At 36.8% G+C, this 16,544-nt stretch overlaps 1 long non-coding RNA gene across 2 annotated transcripts; it reads right to left on the reverse strand.

Annotated features, from left to right (window-relative positions):
• Window positions 1-5,071: 5,071 nt before the first annotated feature.
• LOC148024360 (uncharacterized) lies at window positions 5,072-16,318 on the reverse strand. Of its 2 annotated transcripts, none has more exons than XR_015693293.1 (3): window positions 15,647-16,318; window positions 9,181-15,243; window positions 5,072-5,637 (listed from the first exon to the last, which is right to left on the reverse strand). It is a non-coding gene; the product is annotated as an uncharacterized LOC148024360 (long non-coding RNA). The 2 variants fall into 2 exon arrangements; XR_015693294.1 differs by having other exon boundaries at window positions 14,153-15,243; window positions 15,647-16,220.
• Between the last annotated feature and the right edge of the window lie 226 nt (window positions 16,319-16,544).

Consider the following 16,544-nt stretch of genomic DNA (forward strand, 5'->3'; position numbering starts at 1 on the left):
CTTTTCAGTGACAATCTGTGAAAGAGAATCAGATGCCATTACAGAAGACTGCAAAAAATTTTGTCACTGCAAAAACCACAGCTTCACCCTCACAAGGGAAAATCTGCAAAACTGGCGAAAGTGGTATTTGACCACACAGTCACTTTCTAGTGACGATTTTGCATCAACAGGCAATAGGGATGATTCTGTAACTTCCAATGTCTCTGCGCACAAGCATACAATGCAATTTTTACAGTAATTATTCACCGACCTGTAGAACAGTGGCTGCACAACATAAAACTGGGCCTTTTCCTGAGTGCATGTAGAAAACTTCTGCCTCCAAAACAGGCCCCGAAATGGCCTCAAATCAAAAAAACAAGGTCGCCAAGGGCTAAAGCCCTTACTCGCAGCATATACTGCCCTCTTGCTTCACCGCGAAGGGCGTCTCAACCTGAGACAATGCACTCCTGCACTTTCCGGCTGTGCTACTTGCAGAGATCTGCTCCCAAAACAGAAAATGAAAGCAACACTGCTCCTCTTACCAGAACACCGCGAGCTTGGCTTGCTTTCTTGAGCTCCTTACCACGAACAAGGCTTTGATACCATGTCAAGATTGTGGGAGAGAAGGAAGGAGTCTCACTTGAAGCTTTCTTGCTTGCACAATGGGGGAATACACACAAGGGTGGAGGCTGAAAACAGTTTTCCTATTCTTAGTTATGTAAGCCAAAAGAACTCTAGTACAAGGAAATAGAAGAACCCTATATATGGGTCTCAAACCAAACTCAACTAAGTAAGGTGGCATACTAACTGAGCCACGAACTAGATTAGATAAGGATAGCCATCATGTAGCTATTATTCATGGGCGGTGTACCAACCGCGTCTGCAACTGACAAGTCGGTGACATAAATACACAACGATCACCCTGGCGTATCACGAGTGTAGCTCGATATCTCAACAACATATGTGTATGTATGTGGATCGTTTGTATAGACATGTATGAGTGGCATTGTATGGATGTGTATGCATGTACCTGTAAACATGTACATATACTTATGTATACATGCATGTGTAATCAAGTATACAAGAAAGGTTATGTTAGTAAAATAATCCATTGCCTAGTTGAAGATACAGCCATAACCAATGTAGCACGTTCATAATCTTTTTTATTTACGGAATGTTACAGGAAAATAATTTTCTAGTGAAAGGGCAAGATAAGTTTCTAGTCAAAGGACATCAATTTACTAGTTATATCTAGGAAAATCCTATATTCTTAATTGACTAGAAAGATTGTATGTAATTTGCTAGTTACAGAATAGTAATTTACTAGTTATAAGTAGTGAAACATGAAATTTCCTAGTTATCTTGGTATTGTTACTAGTTTTACAATAAGTTACTATATAATGTTACTAGGTAGGGCTCCAATTTTCTAGATAGTAACTAGAAAAAGGGACTTACTAGTTCTAAGAACCTCATGACCCCCAAAATTTCTAGTTATAACTAGGAAATGTTGCATCCTTACTAGTTTGGTTGAGGTTCTTACTAGTTATAATATGAATTTTCTATATAGGAAGTGATTTAGAGTTCCTTGTGTCAGTCGGTGCTCTGCGAGTGCTTAGATCCAGGAATTCCAATAATGGAGAGCTTTGGAAGACCATACCCGATGATTTTTTTCGACGGAGACCAAGAGGAGGATAAAAGCTTTATCGTCAACCGAAGCATGGGGCTTTCTTGCAGGAGCTTATTGCTAAAATCAAATAAAGTGGCTTTCATGTGCGTCTTTCCTTGCCTCATCATCGTTAAGGAGCAAGAAGTGTTGAGTGTGAATGTGTACTAGGATGGGAAGTGTTGATAGATTGATTTTCTTTGTTAGATTGTGGAGACATTGACTTCAAATTTAGCGCAATTTCGACTCGTATTGTCAAGTAAGTGTCTTATCTTATTTAACAAGAATAAATGATGTGATATAAATATTTTCTCAGTTTATAATTTTTATAAAATATATTTGAAAACGATTTTCAATTCTAAACAGTTATTTGTATTTATGTAGGTTTTATTTTATATTTTAAAAAGCAAAATTAACTAAAAAAATTTTAAAATAGCTTTAAAGGGAATATATGAATTTTTATAAAAATTTTGATTGAATAATTATGAATTACAAAAATTTTCATATAAATTCTATAATGTTGGAAGTTTATTGAAATTCTTTGATAATATTTGGAGATGATTTAATATGTTGAAAATTTGAAGAATTACTATTTTTTAGTAAAAAATATAGTTCTCACTAAAAGAATTTATGTTTTGTATCAATAAAAATCTTGATCTTCCATGGAAAAGCTAAAAGTCAACTTTTTGATGCTATAATAAATTTCTTAGAAAAATATACATAACTAATTTAATATTATTCTTATTTTAAAAATATATATTTAAACATGGTGTTTTTTATTTGACATAATTAAGAGTATAGGTGGTGTGTTAATCTACCACATAAAAGAAATGATTAATAATAATAAACGAAAATTATTATATAAGAGAAGAGAATAGATAATTTGTTTAAAAAATAAATGGAAATGTGTAGATGGATCTATGCTGGCCCTAAGACCAATTTCCCTAAGGGATAAAAATTTTAGGTTTAGTATTTTAGTGTCCAATGTAGAAACCTAGCCGAGATGATTTAAGAGATAAAATGCAAGATTAAGCAAGCTTATTGAGTTTTAGATATTAGATTAGTTGGACTACTATAAACGAGTGATATAACTATTGAGGAAGACTAGAGTAAATCATAAGAATTAGTCACCAATATCACTTATTCAGTGCAACAACTCGCAAGAATTGTCTTGACAACCCGGGTAAAAGTGGATTGGTCTTTGGCTGGGTCTTTGGCCGGTCACAAAGTTCTTGGATGCATTCAATACAAATGCAACTTCTTTGGAAACATACTTCAATATGTTTGTATTTTTTAGATGCGTTGGCTCACCAATTAGTTCTAAAACTTTCTCATTTAGTTGTTTTTAAGCCTTCTTTACGTGAAATGGTTTTGGTAGAGGCATTACTCGCTTAGTTTTGTAGACTTGCTAGTTAAATCCTGTATCCAATTGTTGATAGAGCATACTCTATGACTCAGAACTCATTCCCACCTTGTCACATAATCCATGGGCATTTGTAGCAGTAAGCAAGTTGCTCACATCCCTAAGATGTTCGATTGCGATATCATCTACAATGTCCCTAAATTTACAAATTTCCAATGTATTTTTTACCATATCCTTACTTAGGACTTTGGCAATAGTATCATTCTTTGCATGAGGAAACATATTTCTCATTGTAGTAGATTGAGCATATATCCATTGTCTATGATATTGTCCACTTCCTTTGGTTAATTGGTGAATTGGTTTAACTAATTGGATGCACTGACATACTTCCACTACAACAAGTAGCAGTTATAGACGCGCTTGGTACACGCGCATAGTCAAGCGTGTTTAATTGTGTGTATAAAAGCGCGTGTATATAGACGCAATTCATGCTCTATATACATGCGCTTTCAGATGCGCGCACAGACGTGCACTAAAATTTAAAAAAAAAATTAAAAATATTGTTGGTGTGTCGTTCTTTTCAAAGTAGTCACGTCTTGCATTTCTTTTGGGTTTTTTCAGACATGCGCACGACACAAAGAGAGGAGAAAGAAAGAGGCAAAGAAGAAAGGGTAAAGAGAGGAGGAAGCAAGAGGCAAAGAGAAAGGAGAGGGAGGAGAAGGAGTTTGTAGCCCTGTCACCGCCCATCACAACACCGATTCAAGGTTAGTCCTTCTTCTTATCTCTCTCTCACTCTCTCTCTCCCTCTCTCTCTCCTTCTCCCTCTCTCTACCTCCCTCCCTCCCTCCCTCCCTCTCTCTCTCTATCTCTCTCTTTCTCTCTCTATCTTTGCTTTGAGTTGTATTTCGCTACCTTCTTAGCTTTTGGTATGTTTGTTGCGACAAGGAGAACAACCAAAGAGCAAGGAGATGGACGAGAAGAAGGAGTTTGTAGTTATGCCGCTACCCATCACAACAAATATTCAAGGTGAGTCCTTCTTCTCTTCTCTCTCTCTCTCTCTATCTCTCTCTCTCTCTCTCTCTCTCTCTCTCTCTCTCTCTCTCTCTCTCTCTGTTTACTCTGAGTTGTATTTTGGTTCCTTCTTAGCTTTGGGTATGTTAGTTGTTACTTGCTTTTTCTAGTTTTATTTTGTGCTTCACTGCTGATTCGTGTCTACAAGCGCGTCTGACATATAGAGTAGACGCACAAGTGTTGAAGATCCATGCAACCTCCTAGGTTTTTTTGAGTTTTGTGGGTCTGGCGCGTGTAAGACCACGTCTGATTCATAGAGTAGACGCGCTCGTTTTAAACAACCACACCTCCTCTGAGGTTTTTTGAGTTTTGTGGACCTGGTGCGTGTAGGAGCGCGTCTAGTGTGTAGTGTACACGCATTGATAGACGCGCAAATTTGGGACTACACGATCCTTGCAATGGATCCTAGCTTATAAAATCACTTTTTTTTTGTTGTATTAGCTACCTTGTAAAATTACTTATCTCTCACACTAGTACTAGATGATCTTTGTAATGGACTTTTACGAGAAGGGGCTCATCATAGATAAGGTATGTTTTGTTATTTCATGAGAAGTATGGCTAATATTCTTGAGTAATGTTCTTGTGTTTTCCCCAAACACACAAAATTTGATGGGGGGAAAAAAAGCCAGAGAGCATGCGGTTGCATGGCAACCCCATGCTCTTTGGTTTTTTTTTTCATACACTGTTTTGCGCGTCTATATGTGCATCTAAGTTGTAGGTGAAATCGCATGTATGTGCACATGTATATGTGCATCTATAAGTGCGTCTATATGAGCATCTATATTCGGGTGTATATGCGCGTTTATTTAAGCGTGTATATGCGCGTCTAAAGCACGTCTATTAGTGCGTGTAGATTTCCATATACACGCGACTATAGACGCAAAATTATACACGTGCACTTAGACAGGCTTATAGATAAGCCCGTAAGATTTTCTCTCAATTCAAAAATTGCATCTAAGAGCGCATCTAAGAGGCCTTTTTATTGTAGTGTTCTTTAGTTTTTAAAGTGGGCCCAATCTCCAAAGTTTTTGTGAGCTTCCTCTTTATGTTTCGATTCTCCTTCTCCAAGTCCATAACTTTAGACTGTAACTCCATATTTTGCACATGTGTAGCATGCAAAACATTTTCAATGACAAACATTTATTGTTTTAGGCATTGGTTCTCCCTATCCTTCTCAGCCAATAATCTATCCTTTCCATCAAAGACTGCATAATCCCTTGTAATCTTGTCTGCATATTTATCAAGGCTTGATGAACCCCTGCTAATCCTTGTGTGACAAGTCTGCATGTGTATCCATACAATCATTCATTGTCTTCACAAACGAACTTTATAAATGATGTAAGCCCTTCAAATTGTGGTGGCCTTTGAGTGACTGGATCGGGTGGATAAATGCATCCATCAACCTAAAGGTCCACGTTTTTTTTCTTACATTTCTTTCTCGTTGCATCCTGTATCTTATTACATTATCCCTTTCTACAGTTCTTTTGAACATTGGTGCATATTCATCCTCCAATTGAAAGTGAATATCTCTTTTTCTCTTGGTACATCTTGCATCTGCATCCTGTAAAGAAAAATATATATCAATTTTAACTTGAATTAATATTCAAATCACACAATTACACCCCTTTGATTCACTATATCAGTGTTCTTTTTTACCCAGTTGGATCTTGTCTCTTTCTCTTAAATTTAATGATGATAGACCCTAATCAGGCCCTAATTTACCTATAATCTTAGCTTTTAATCTACCTCTAATTAGAATCTAATATTATCTTCTATTCTATCCAAAATATTCTCTGTCTCTCTCTCTCTCTCCCCCTCAAGAAGAATTGATCAAAGATATTTAAACACATTTATACATAAGCTTGGCTAGTGGAGAACAATAAAATCATCTTATCTTCTACCCTAATTTACTCTCTGCCACTCTATCACTTTTTTTCTTAGTTCATCTCTCATAGTCCTCTCTCTTTCCCTCTCTCTCCATCTCCCCCCCTCTCTCTATGAATGGACACTTAAGGATAAAACAAAAACTATGAAGAATAATAATACCACAGAGATTTAAAAAATAAAGATACATCCATTATCACTTGATTTCTTGTAGTATAGCGTGATGAAGAGGAAGATATCTTATAGCATAGTACTGAAGAGGGAGATTGCTTGTAGCAAGGTAGAGAGTGTTGTAGATAGAGATTATTTGATTTTAGCAAATACTATCAAAACCACTCCTGAGATTGCTTGTAGCAAGGTAGAGAGTGTTGTAGATAGTACTGAGTTCAGAAGAATTTATATGCAAGAAACCATATTCTGGAGGGAAGGAGAAGAGTACACAAAATTTCAGACAAAACTAGAGCTTTAAGAGGGAATGAAAAAAATGCCTAGAAATATGCATATACATGTCCAAAAATGATAAAAATTCACAAGAAAACTCTCGAGTCAAAAATATGACGCTAGGTAAAAAAGAATCTTAAAATATGATGTGTACATCACTTTATATCGTTTTTTAACTTCCGCCTTTTTAAGAAACAAGAATGAGAATGATTCTAATATATTTTCATGTTGAAAAGTCATGAGGGAATTAAAAAGTTATATATTAATGATTGGCTTTGTTTTTAGAGAAAATAGAATTGTATTTTTTAAATTATGAGGATTTTGAGAAAAAGTGACCTTATCCTATAGTTTGAGAATAAAATAATAGGTAAAATCTATTTAAAATACAAATACGAGATTTTCTTGATTGTAGATCTCTTATTCTAATACTATTTTGGAATCTCTTTTTAGAGAGAGAGAGGTGAGAGAAACCCCTTAAGGGACAAAAAAGAGAGACCATATTTCTCCTAATGATCCTGGAAAGTTATGCATGGTCCACATGAGAATAGCTCGTAAATTGGTAGACTGTTGATCATCATGCTTGCTCATATCTTTCATAGCGATCCTCTCCTCCCATAAAATCTTGAGCTTATCAACTAATGGACAGAGGTAGAAACCCGTTTTTTTGACTTTGTAGTGCCCAAGAACGAGCAAGCTAAGGATCATGTGTCCTTTCTTCGTAGAAAGCCATGGCGGGATGTTGTAGTTAACAAGGACTACATGCCACACACTTTAAGAAGTTGAGCAGAGACCGAGCCAAAGATTCCTCGGCTCTCATGAAAAGCTTAGAAAGGTGGAGTCAATGTGACTCCATGCACATGAATCTACTGATATTCATTGGACTCCATCTGTGGATCTATTCTGTGCATGCCACATTGTCAAGTTGGTCATGCCTGACGTATTAAACATGTGATGTATACATAGTATAAGTGTAAATTTTCTAAGAACTTCCTAAGGGATGGTTTACCCTTGCAAGTCATGTTGATACCTGTGAGCACCATACTTTGGACATGTCTCCATAGTCCCATAGTCTCCTTGAAACAGCACACAGTTGTTGACATGTACATGAATGATGTTGTAGTTCATGCGAAGCTTTTATAACACCAGAGCCGTGCATCGTCACAAGGCTCAGGTATCGTATTTCTAGGTGGTAATTTATCATACTTTAGTAACCTGAAAATTTTTAGAAGACACCTTGAAAAAGCACAATAAGTGTATTTTATAATGGAGTCAGAAATATCAATGGAGCGTAGAATGTACATGAACAACTCAGTCACACTCGCATCACTCCACCAGTACTTTACGACACTTAGGAGTGCAAGAAGTATCTTTAGGCGAGATACTCATCACCTATCATATAATGGTATTGACACTTCCTCTCTCAATGGATCAGATGGCTCGACATCCATAAGCATCAATTTATCAATCATTGCCTGCATCTTAGGCTCCAAGATTGGAGAAAGGTACGAAAGGCCGATTGTCTCCTCTGGTATTCAAGGTGTAGATTGAGTTGTGCCCTCCAATTGGTGTATCAACTCAGGCACTCCATCCATTGCACAACCATGAACTCTTCTAAGTGGCCGCAATAGGTGCATTTCTTGGGATGAGTCACCTCCATTTACAAATTTCATGGGCACATCTAATATTTTTATATAAAAATAAGGGGTTTTTAAAATACTATTTTTATACATTTTTAACATATAGAAGGGTATCATATAAAGGGGTTACTTACAGATTGAATAGAAAAGGGTTGTGTTTTATTCAAGAAAATTTCAAAGATTAGGATATTTATAAATAGGTCATGAATGCACGTTATATAGAGAATATATATATAGTGAACCCCCCGAGATATAGATACACACTTTTCTTACCATTCGCTCAAAGTCTAACACAATGAACTTTTAATCATTTCCTGCATAGAGGAAAAAAATTTCCCTATCAATTCTCTAGTAAAAAATACTCATAAGTAGGAAAAGTAATAATAGAGAAAGTGGAATATTTCCTAGTTAGAGAAACTAGGGAATCACATAGGAAATTCACTACATAGGAAAAAAAATCCCCTATATAGGGAATTTATTCCTTAGGAAAAAAATCCCCTGTGTAGGGATTTTTTTTTTAAAATCCCCTATGTAGAAAATTTATTTCCCTAGGGAATTTCCTATGTGATTCCCTAGTTTCTCTAACTAGGAAATTTTCCACTTTCCCTACTTATGTATCATTTTAACTAAGGATTTGATAGAGAATTTTTTTTTCTTTCATATGTAGGAAAAGTTTTCCACTATGTTTCCCTACACATTGTAATTTTCCTATATAGAAAATTTCTTATGTGATACTACTTTTTCTCTAACTTGAAAATATTGTATTTTTCTTAGTTTACATATTCCTACTTATGCGAATTTCTAAGTAGAAAATTATCTAGCAAATTTTCAACTAGAAAATTATATAGAGATTGTTTAGTTAATTTCAAATAAGACATCATACACATCTAATAGATTATGCTGAAAAAATTCATTATATAGGCTTTTTTTTCTATGTCAAGAAAAAATTCCTAAATAGATAATGTTTCTCTATATGGCTTTTATTCCTATGTCAGGAAAAAGCTTGTATATAAATAATTTTATTTAAAATGATTATTCAAATAATATATATCATGCCATAATATGGTGATACGATATTCTTACTCAAGTTGATCCCTAATGGCCAATGAAATGGTAAATAGAGGCGTCAAATTGTACATTACCCCAATGTAGAATTGAAAATTTTCTATCACTTGTGTCGATGCCAACACTAGTAAAGTTTCTTGGCAATTTCTCGAAGGAGGGCTTGCTCATTGTTATCAAGAACTTCCACATAACTATTGATGGTTATGGTATGCATGTCCCTCGACAATACACAAAGACATATAAACATGAGAATGTGATAAGTATATCATAAAACCATGATTAAGATTGATTAACAAGGCCTAGCCTAGCCTAGCTTAGCTATTGCAGGTTGGAGTTCTCAAGCATAATAAACAACTGCATGTATCACATTCTCGCTTTGTGTCCCCCATGATTGCAATAGATAGAGAAGCTGACGATGATGATGATGTCATGGTGTAATTAGTGTTCCCCGTATTCAAGTAAGCAATTAAAACTAGTCTTTGTAATGGCTACCCACTAAGTATAAAAGCTATCAAGAGCTACCAAAATCTATGGATTCGTCTCAAGACTTGCAACACTCTCCTTCCTTGCAAAAGAACATGTCTTGTGCTAAATATAGGTCAATGGCCATGAAGTGCTCAAAATTAATCGTTACAAAGAATGGTGCCCTCATGGTGTATCCTTCTATTTTACACAATTAAGACACCTGAATTGGAAAAACACAATGATTCACTTGGAAGCACAATTAAAAAGTCTTCTTACAGACAAGGAATGCATACCTTTATTCCATGAAACACAAGAAAGGTTCTAGCAAAGCCACATAGCAATTCCCCAAGATTTGTTGAATGAGTGATGCAATGAACGATGACAGTGGATGAAACAAGTTGGCTTGGAAAACTAGAAATGCCCAATCCATTGAATGAGTGGGAGGCTAGTTAAACATGCAACCTAACTAGCCTACCTAGGCCCTACAAAGGGGGATGATGCAGTCAGATTTCAGATAGTATATCCATAGTAGATTAGTTGTGCTAGCAGCAATGTATAGAAAGCATGGCGCCTGGTGGGTGTTGCATTTTCTAGTGCTTGAGTCCCTGTAGTGCTTGTGGGTTGCTGATCACATCCAAACAGCTCCTCCCCTACATTGTTTTGTAGATTTGAAGGCTGCAGTTGATGTGTTTCCATTCCTAGATGGTGCTACTTGTTGCCCTCAGTTATAATTTAAATTGAAGGAAGATCTTATGGCTAACATAGCTACATAATTACTTGAAGGCATGACTAGGGATGCTCCTAGTGATTGATTGGGCTGTTTTGATCCTTCATTCCAATTATATTTTACTTACTTGCTACTAGGATACTGTTCCTTAAAAGTTCTTCCTACTAATTGAGTTCTGACGTCTTGTGCTCAAACCTAATCTGGCTCCTCCAGGTGGACAGCTCGTTCTCCATGCTAAAGCACATGTGTTCTTTTGTAGCTACTCCTTATTCATGGTTGTTGTTTCCAATCATCACTTACCATTGAATCCACATTTGGAGGTCTAAGAGGCTAAAGCCTATGCTGAAAGCTGCTCAAATACTAGTCCTTTTTCCAAGCACAATACAATTAGCATAGATGCACAACACACTTATTTTTCTTACTTTCCAGTCCTAAATTGATCCTCTGACTACTATGCTTCCTCCAAACTCCCTATCAACCCATCTATGTCTCTTAGGCTTGTTAGTAATCCTAAGTGCAACTTGAAGATTCTATTTCTCCAATGCTTGCTAGCCAAGCAAAAGAAGGTAGTGACCCATCATTATTGCCAAACCTCCAAGAGTATATAGCTTGCATACATTTTGATAAAATTTAGCCATGGAGTAGCAAAAAAGCAAGACAACATGCTTGTAACTTTGTTTACAAAGAAACCGTAAAATGTTGAAGAAGAAATTGAGTGTTCCAAAATATCATTATTCTTGACTGTAAGAAACTCCTAGAGTACCAAAACAAAAGAAATTACATGTTAGAGAATGCACATAACTTGCACAAGTTTTGTCCAAACGAGATAAAACTTTACCATAGAACATCCATGGAAGAGAACAATATACCTGCAAAGTTCTGTAAGAAAATCTTAGGGCTTTGGTAGAACAAGCTCTGCTCTCATAAAACATGTGAAACTCACTCTATGTTTGTGTAGAGGAAATGAAATTTCACAGGGTTACAGATAGGGCAAGCAACAATGAGGCTGTAAGATTTCGTAAGGAAAGAAGAAGCGGGGAAAGTGATATGATAAATTTAAGATCCACCTAAGAAAGAGGGAGAAACTGAAAAGGGGAGAAACAAAAATTCAAACATAAAAAAAATAAGAAAATGAAAATTCGAGTCACAAACTTCTAAGAAGTGTCAGCATTGTGTTCCCCATAAGTCCCTTTATTTTATTGCTGAGGGAAGATTTGGGCTAAGATATGGCTAGAAGATTCATGTTACATGAATTTGGAATCCCAGCTCTCATTGGTTAGGCCTATATTTCTTTATTCACTCCTTAAGGGGCAAACAAGAGAGTCCATATTTCTCCTAATGAAACATTTAGAATAGGTAACCCACTTTGGCTTGCCTAGGTTTTGTGACTCAATGTTTTTAATTACTTCTATGGCAAGAATGGAATCTGCCTCATTGTTATGAGAACCATCCACTCAATACATAAGGTACTCTCAAGCTTTTGTTCCATAGGAGACACCCAAATAAGGATGTATAGATAGTTTTCCATTGACTTTTTCCAATTTTCAAATTTCTATTTGCCAATAGGTCTATCAAGAAATGAAGAAAGGCCTACAGGATTACCTACATAGCTATTTTCAATTGGTTAACATAATTGTCAATGTAATTCACTTTATATTTCTTGGGGCCAAAGTAATCTTTCCTTTTAGTTTAAGGAAATTAGCAAAAGGGAAAAAGAAAGAGAACACACCAACCCCACCACCTACAACTTCAATGAGCAAGTGGAGTAAGGACTTGTTGTGGAGATTACTAATGTGCAAGCCAAACAACTACATCCCATGTTACTGAGTTAAAACTGGGCAAATAAATAAAAATACTACCAATTAACAGTGGAAACTAAAATCCAAATCCAAGGTGACATCACCCTAGCCTTAGCCTTCCAAGGCTACCAAACTCAAGCATAGAAAGAAAATTCCACAAAAAGGAAACCAGAAGTGGATGTGTGCCTTACCAAGATGGGTGCCCAATGTCCTCAAGGCACAAGGCTATTACTAAGACAATCTCCATCTATAACTAAGACAATCACAAAACAGTAATCATGTTATCATGATCCGTCATTGGACCACATACTATACTCTTCTATTCGCTTGTTCACTAACCTTGCGATTAGTGAGTATTGAGGATTCAATCTTTTTATGTGTTTCTCATTTTGACCTCTCTCTCTCTCTCTCTCTCTCTCTCTCTCTCTCTCTCTCTCTCTCTCTCTCTCTCTCTCTCTCTCCTACTTATGATATCACTTTATTCTATTTGGATATCTCTATGCTTGCCATTTATACTACATGCATTAATGCAATGTCATTGATGCAACATTTGCACAATATGTATGATTAAAGATACAAAAAAATAACATACAAACTAACTACCAATTAATTATGTGTTCACAATGCACACGATTAAGATGCAAACTAGCTACCAAGTAACAAAGCTATTATAAACTATTGCTTGACATTATTATCTTCTCTCTACTCTTCTCACCCCTCTCCATTCTTGTAAGACACGCTAGTCAAAATTCCAAAGGTGTCATGTATGCTCAAGAGATTTTTTATAAGTTTCTTACATGCACTAGTTTCATAATCAAAAAATTAATTTCTATAAAAGGTTTATCAGATTGCATATTACACTCTCCTATTCACATGTTCACTAACCTTTTGATTAGTGAATATTAAGAATTCAATCTTTTTGTGTTTTCTCATCCTAATCTCTCTCTCTCTCTCTCATATACTTCCTTACTTTGTTCTAAATGGATATCTCTAAGCTTGCCATTCACACTACATGCATCAATACAAAGTTGCAGATGCAACATTTGCACAATACACATGATTTAAAATTTAAGATTGAAATGAACTACTAAGTAATAACCTATGCACAATGCACATGATTAAGATGCAAACTAGTTACCAAGTATAAAAGTTATTTGCATACTATTGCCTAATATACTTATCTTCTCTCTACCCTTCTCAAAATTCTCTCAAAATTCCTCTTGTAGGAGACACTAGTGAAAATACCAAAGGTGTCTTGTGTGCTCAAGGGATATTTTATAAGTTTCTTACATGTACTAGTTTCATAGTCAACAAATTAATTTCTATTCTCTATGAGCTCTCATGTTTGTTAAATATATAAATGTTAGCTCTTTTGTGAATACATTAGTGTAAACCTAAATTCAATTTAGGCGTCTCTCTCTCTCTCTCTCTCTCTCTCTCTCTAAACCTAACATAACTTTGTAATAAGAATGTGTGGCCAGCCACCTCTCACACTCTCTCATCATGCATACAGAAAGAAGCACACACACATGCAAATGCGTGCACACACATACACACTGTACACACACACACACACTCTCTCTCTCTCTCTCTCTCTCTCTCTCTCTCTCTCTCTCTCTCTCTCTCTCTCTCTCTCATGCACACATACAATACTCTTTGTCTCTCTCTCTAGTTAGTTCTTTACCTTAGTATTGCTATTCAGACTCTATCTCCCGCAAATCTCTTTATACTGAAGCTTTCAATTTTAGTAGTATGAGTGTAACTACTTTGGAAGATTAATTAATGATTAAAAAGTATTTGAATCCATTCATTCTAAAACATAATCTCACATATATGTCAAAGTAGCTTGATGCAATTGTTTACACCCTAAGATCAAAATTTTACAACACATTGATGTGTTTAGCACACTCCACTTGAGGTATGAAAAATAATTACACAAAGCAAGCAATGCCATGTGTTTGTGACCTCCCAAATAGAAATTCTTATATAATATATGATAAAATGTCTAACATAGATGTAGACGTGGCATTTATGTTTTAAGGCACATGATTTACTCACCTTCATTGTAGATCATTGTTATCGTCACCAGATGTGATGATAATCAACATAAGTCATTCGTTGTTGGCTCACATGAGTGCATACATCTAACAAGTGACCATCCCATGGTCAACAATGCCTTTGATCCCTGAGAATGCCAAAACCTAGTCAGTTATGCTCAATTTCAAATATTATTTCATATTATGTATTTACATATTCGTTTTTAAAAATTAAAAAGAAAATAACAAGTATCAGCTTACCATAAATCTAACCCATGAGATTTGAACTTCGAGGTTTAATTGCTAAAATCCAATGGTTTAAGTGTTGATTCATCTTGCTAACATCACAAATATTCTAATTCTTTTTATAGAGATCCTCATATCAAAATGCAAACAAGAAAGTAGTTTGCTTCAACCTAAAGCCAGAGGTCCAAGCCGACTTTATAACCCACTACTCAATGATCAGTGTAGACATAATTGAAGGAGTTTAACTTGTAAAACTTGGTGCTGTCCATATACCACATACCACAATAAAAGAGCATGCCCGTGCAGCACAATTAAGTACTTGGCATGAGACGCAATAGGAATTACAAACAGTAAGATCGAGAGATATTTTCGACAGGAAGCTAGTTTCTTGAAAGAATGCTTGAGACCTAGCAACACTCGTCCACGAAGCAAGAATTTTGTGCAGGATGGCCGTTTCTGGAAGGCAACGAGATGGGTTTTTGTTTAAAGATGAGAGAACACTCAATTAGGTTAACTGGAAGAAGATTCAAAAGGGATGGGCACTTAACACTCAGAAAAATGGTGGTGTTACGGCTTCTTTTTGGGTTTTATTTTTTAGCTCTCTCTGTGTGTTTGGGGCGGGGAGGGGGGGCGCACTGTGAAGCATAGTTTCGCAGCTTATACTTACAGACACAGAGAGAGAGAGAGAGAGAGAGAGAGAGAGAGAGAGAGTGTGTGTGTGTGTGTGTTAAGTGGACACGATCGTGAGAATCATGCAAGGCAAAAGCATATCGAGCAGGCACCCAACGGCAGCAAACGGCTCCTCCTTCTGGAAGAGTGTTAAATACATTGCTGTCTCGCATCGAGCTGCCAGCCGCCATCCACAACCTGGAATTTTATATTATCAAGAGCCAGCAGATCGACAAAGAATTAAGCTAAATTAACCTGATCGGGATCATAATCAAATATACAAGTAACTACACGATTGAGGTTACAACATAAGCACCTGCAGTCGAACAGCAAGGATCACGACGGACACAGAGAGAGAGAGAGAGAGAGAGAGAGAGAGGCCTCTGTGATATTGGCACGGCTCACTTGGGTCGAAAGAGCATCCCTTGTGATCTTCAAATCCGAGTGAGCCGCTCCAATATCACAGGCGAGGCTTAACTTTAATAATAACCCTAGTGATCGTCATAATCATAGCAGCAAAAGAGCGATATATGATTACAACGCTCAATTATTACGTATGATAATTAGTACACGTCCGAGATGATTTCTGGTTAAGTCTTACCTGTGGCGCGGCGACTGGGTCTGCTGAGAGACCAGGGTCTCTCTCTCTCTCTCTCTCTCTCTCTCTCTCAGGTATCTTGTCCCATACTCCTAGCTATGTCGACGGCTCACTATGGCACCGTCAAACATCCCCCCTCTCTCTCTCTCTCATCCCTGCGGGGGCGGCCATGCATGATGCATCTATCTGTATCTAATCGACTGTTAAATGGCCCCGAGAGTTAAGCTTATATAGACTGCACATGCTATAGAACTACTAAGAGGCATACCACCTATAAAGCCTTGTAGGCTCCCCGTATATATATAAATAATACTCTGCAGCTTGTACACAATCCCAAGGCCCATGCCCTAATTCTCTCTCTCTCTCTCTCTCTTTCACACACAGAGGCGCTTTCACTATTCCCCTTCCACCATCTCTTGTCAGCCTGCTCTGCCGAATTAAAGAGCCCAAAAGAAAATGAATGGACGGGCAAAATACACAAACAGGGAAACGAAAAGAGACTGTTGTGTTCATATTCAAGGCTCTCGACTCTCTCTCTCTCTCTCTCTCTCTCTCTCTCTCTCTCTCTCTCTCTCTCTCAGATCTTTGAAATCAGTGGCTCGATCTCTTCTGCCATCGCAAATTCAAGCTTCTGATTCGACCTGTCATCCCAAATTCAATACCCGCGCTCATCATTACCTCTCATTACACACTCACACCACCACAATATGGCTTATGCATCCCCTCCCCCCCCCACTATTCTTAACACCCCCCTCTCATGACTCTTGTAGCTTACCCCTTGTTTCATTAAGTTTTATTACGCCCCGGCCCCCAAATTTCATATACTCTCTCCATAAGGAAAGCCTTTGTCTATACTTGTCTTAAAAGCAGGCGGTTATTAATTTCCTTCAACATAGATTGT

Source organism: Lygodium microphyllum, chromosome 15, assembly GCF_053477565.2.
Source record: "Lygodium microphyllum isolate KBCC chromosome 15, Lygodium_microphyllum_v1.1.10, whole genome shotgun sequence".
NCBI classification, from domain to species: Eukaryota; Viridiplantae; Streptophyta; class Polypodiopsida; order Schizaeales; family Lygodiaceae; genus Lygodium; species Lygodium microphyllum.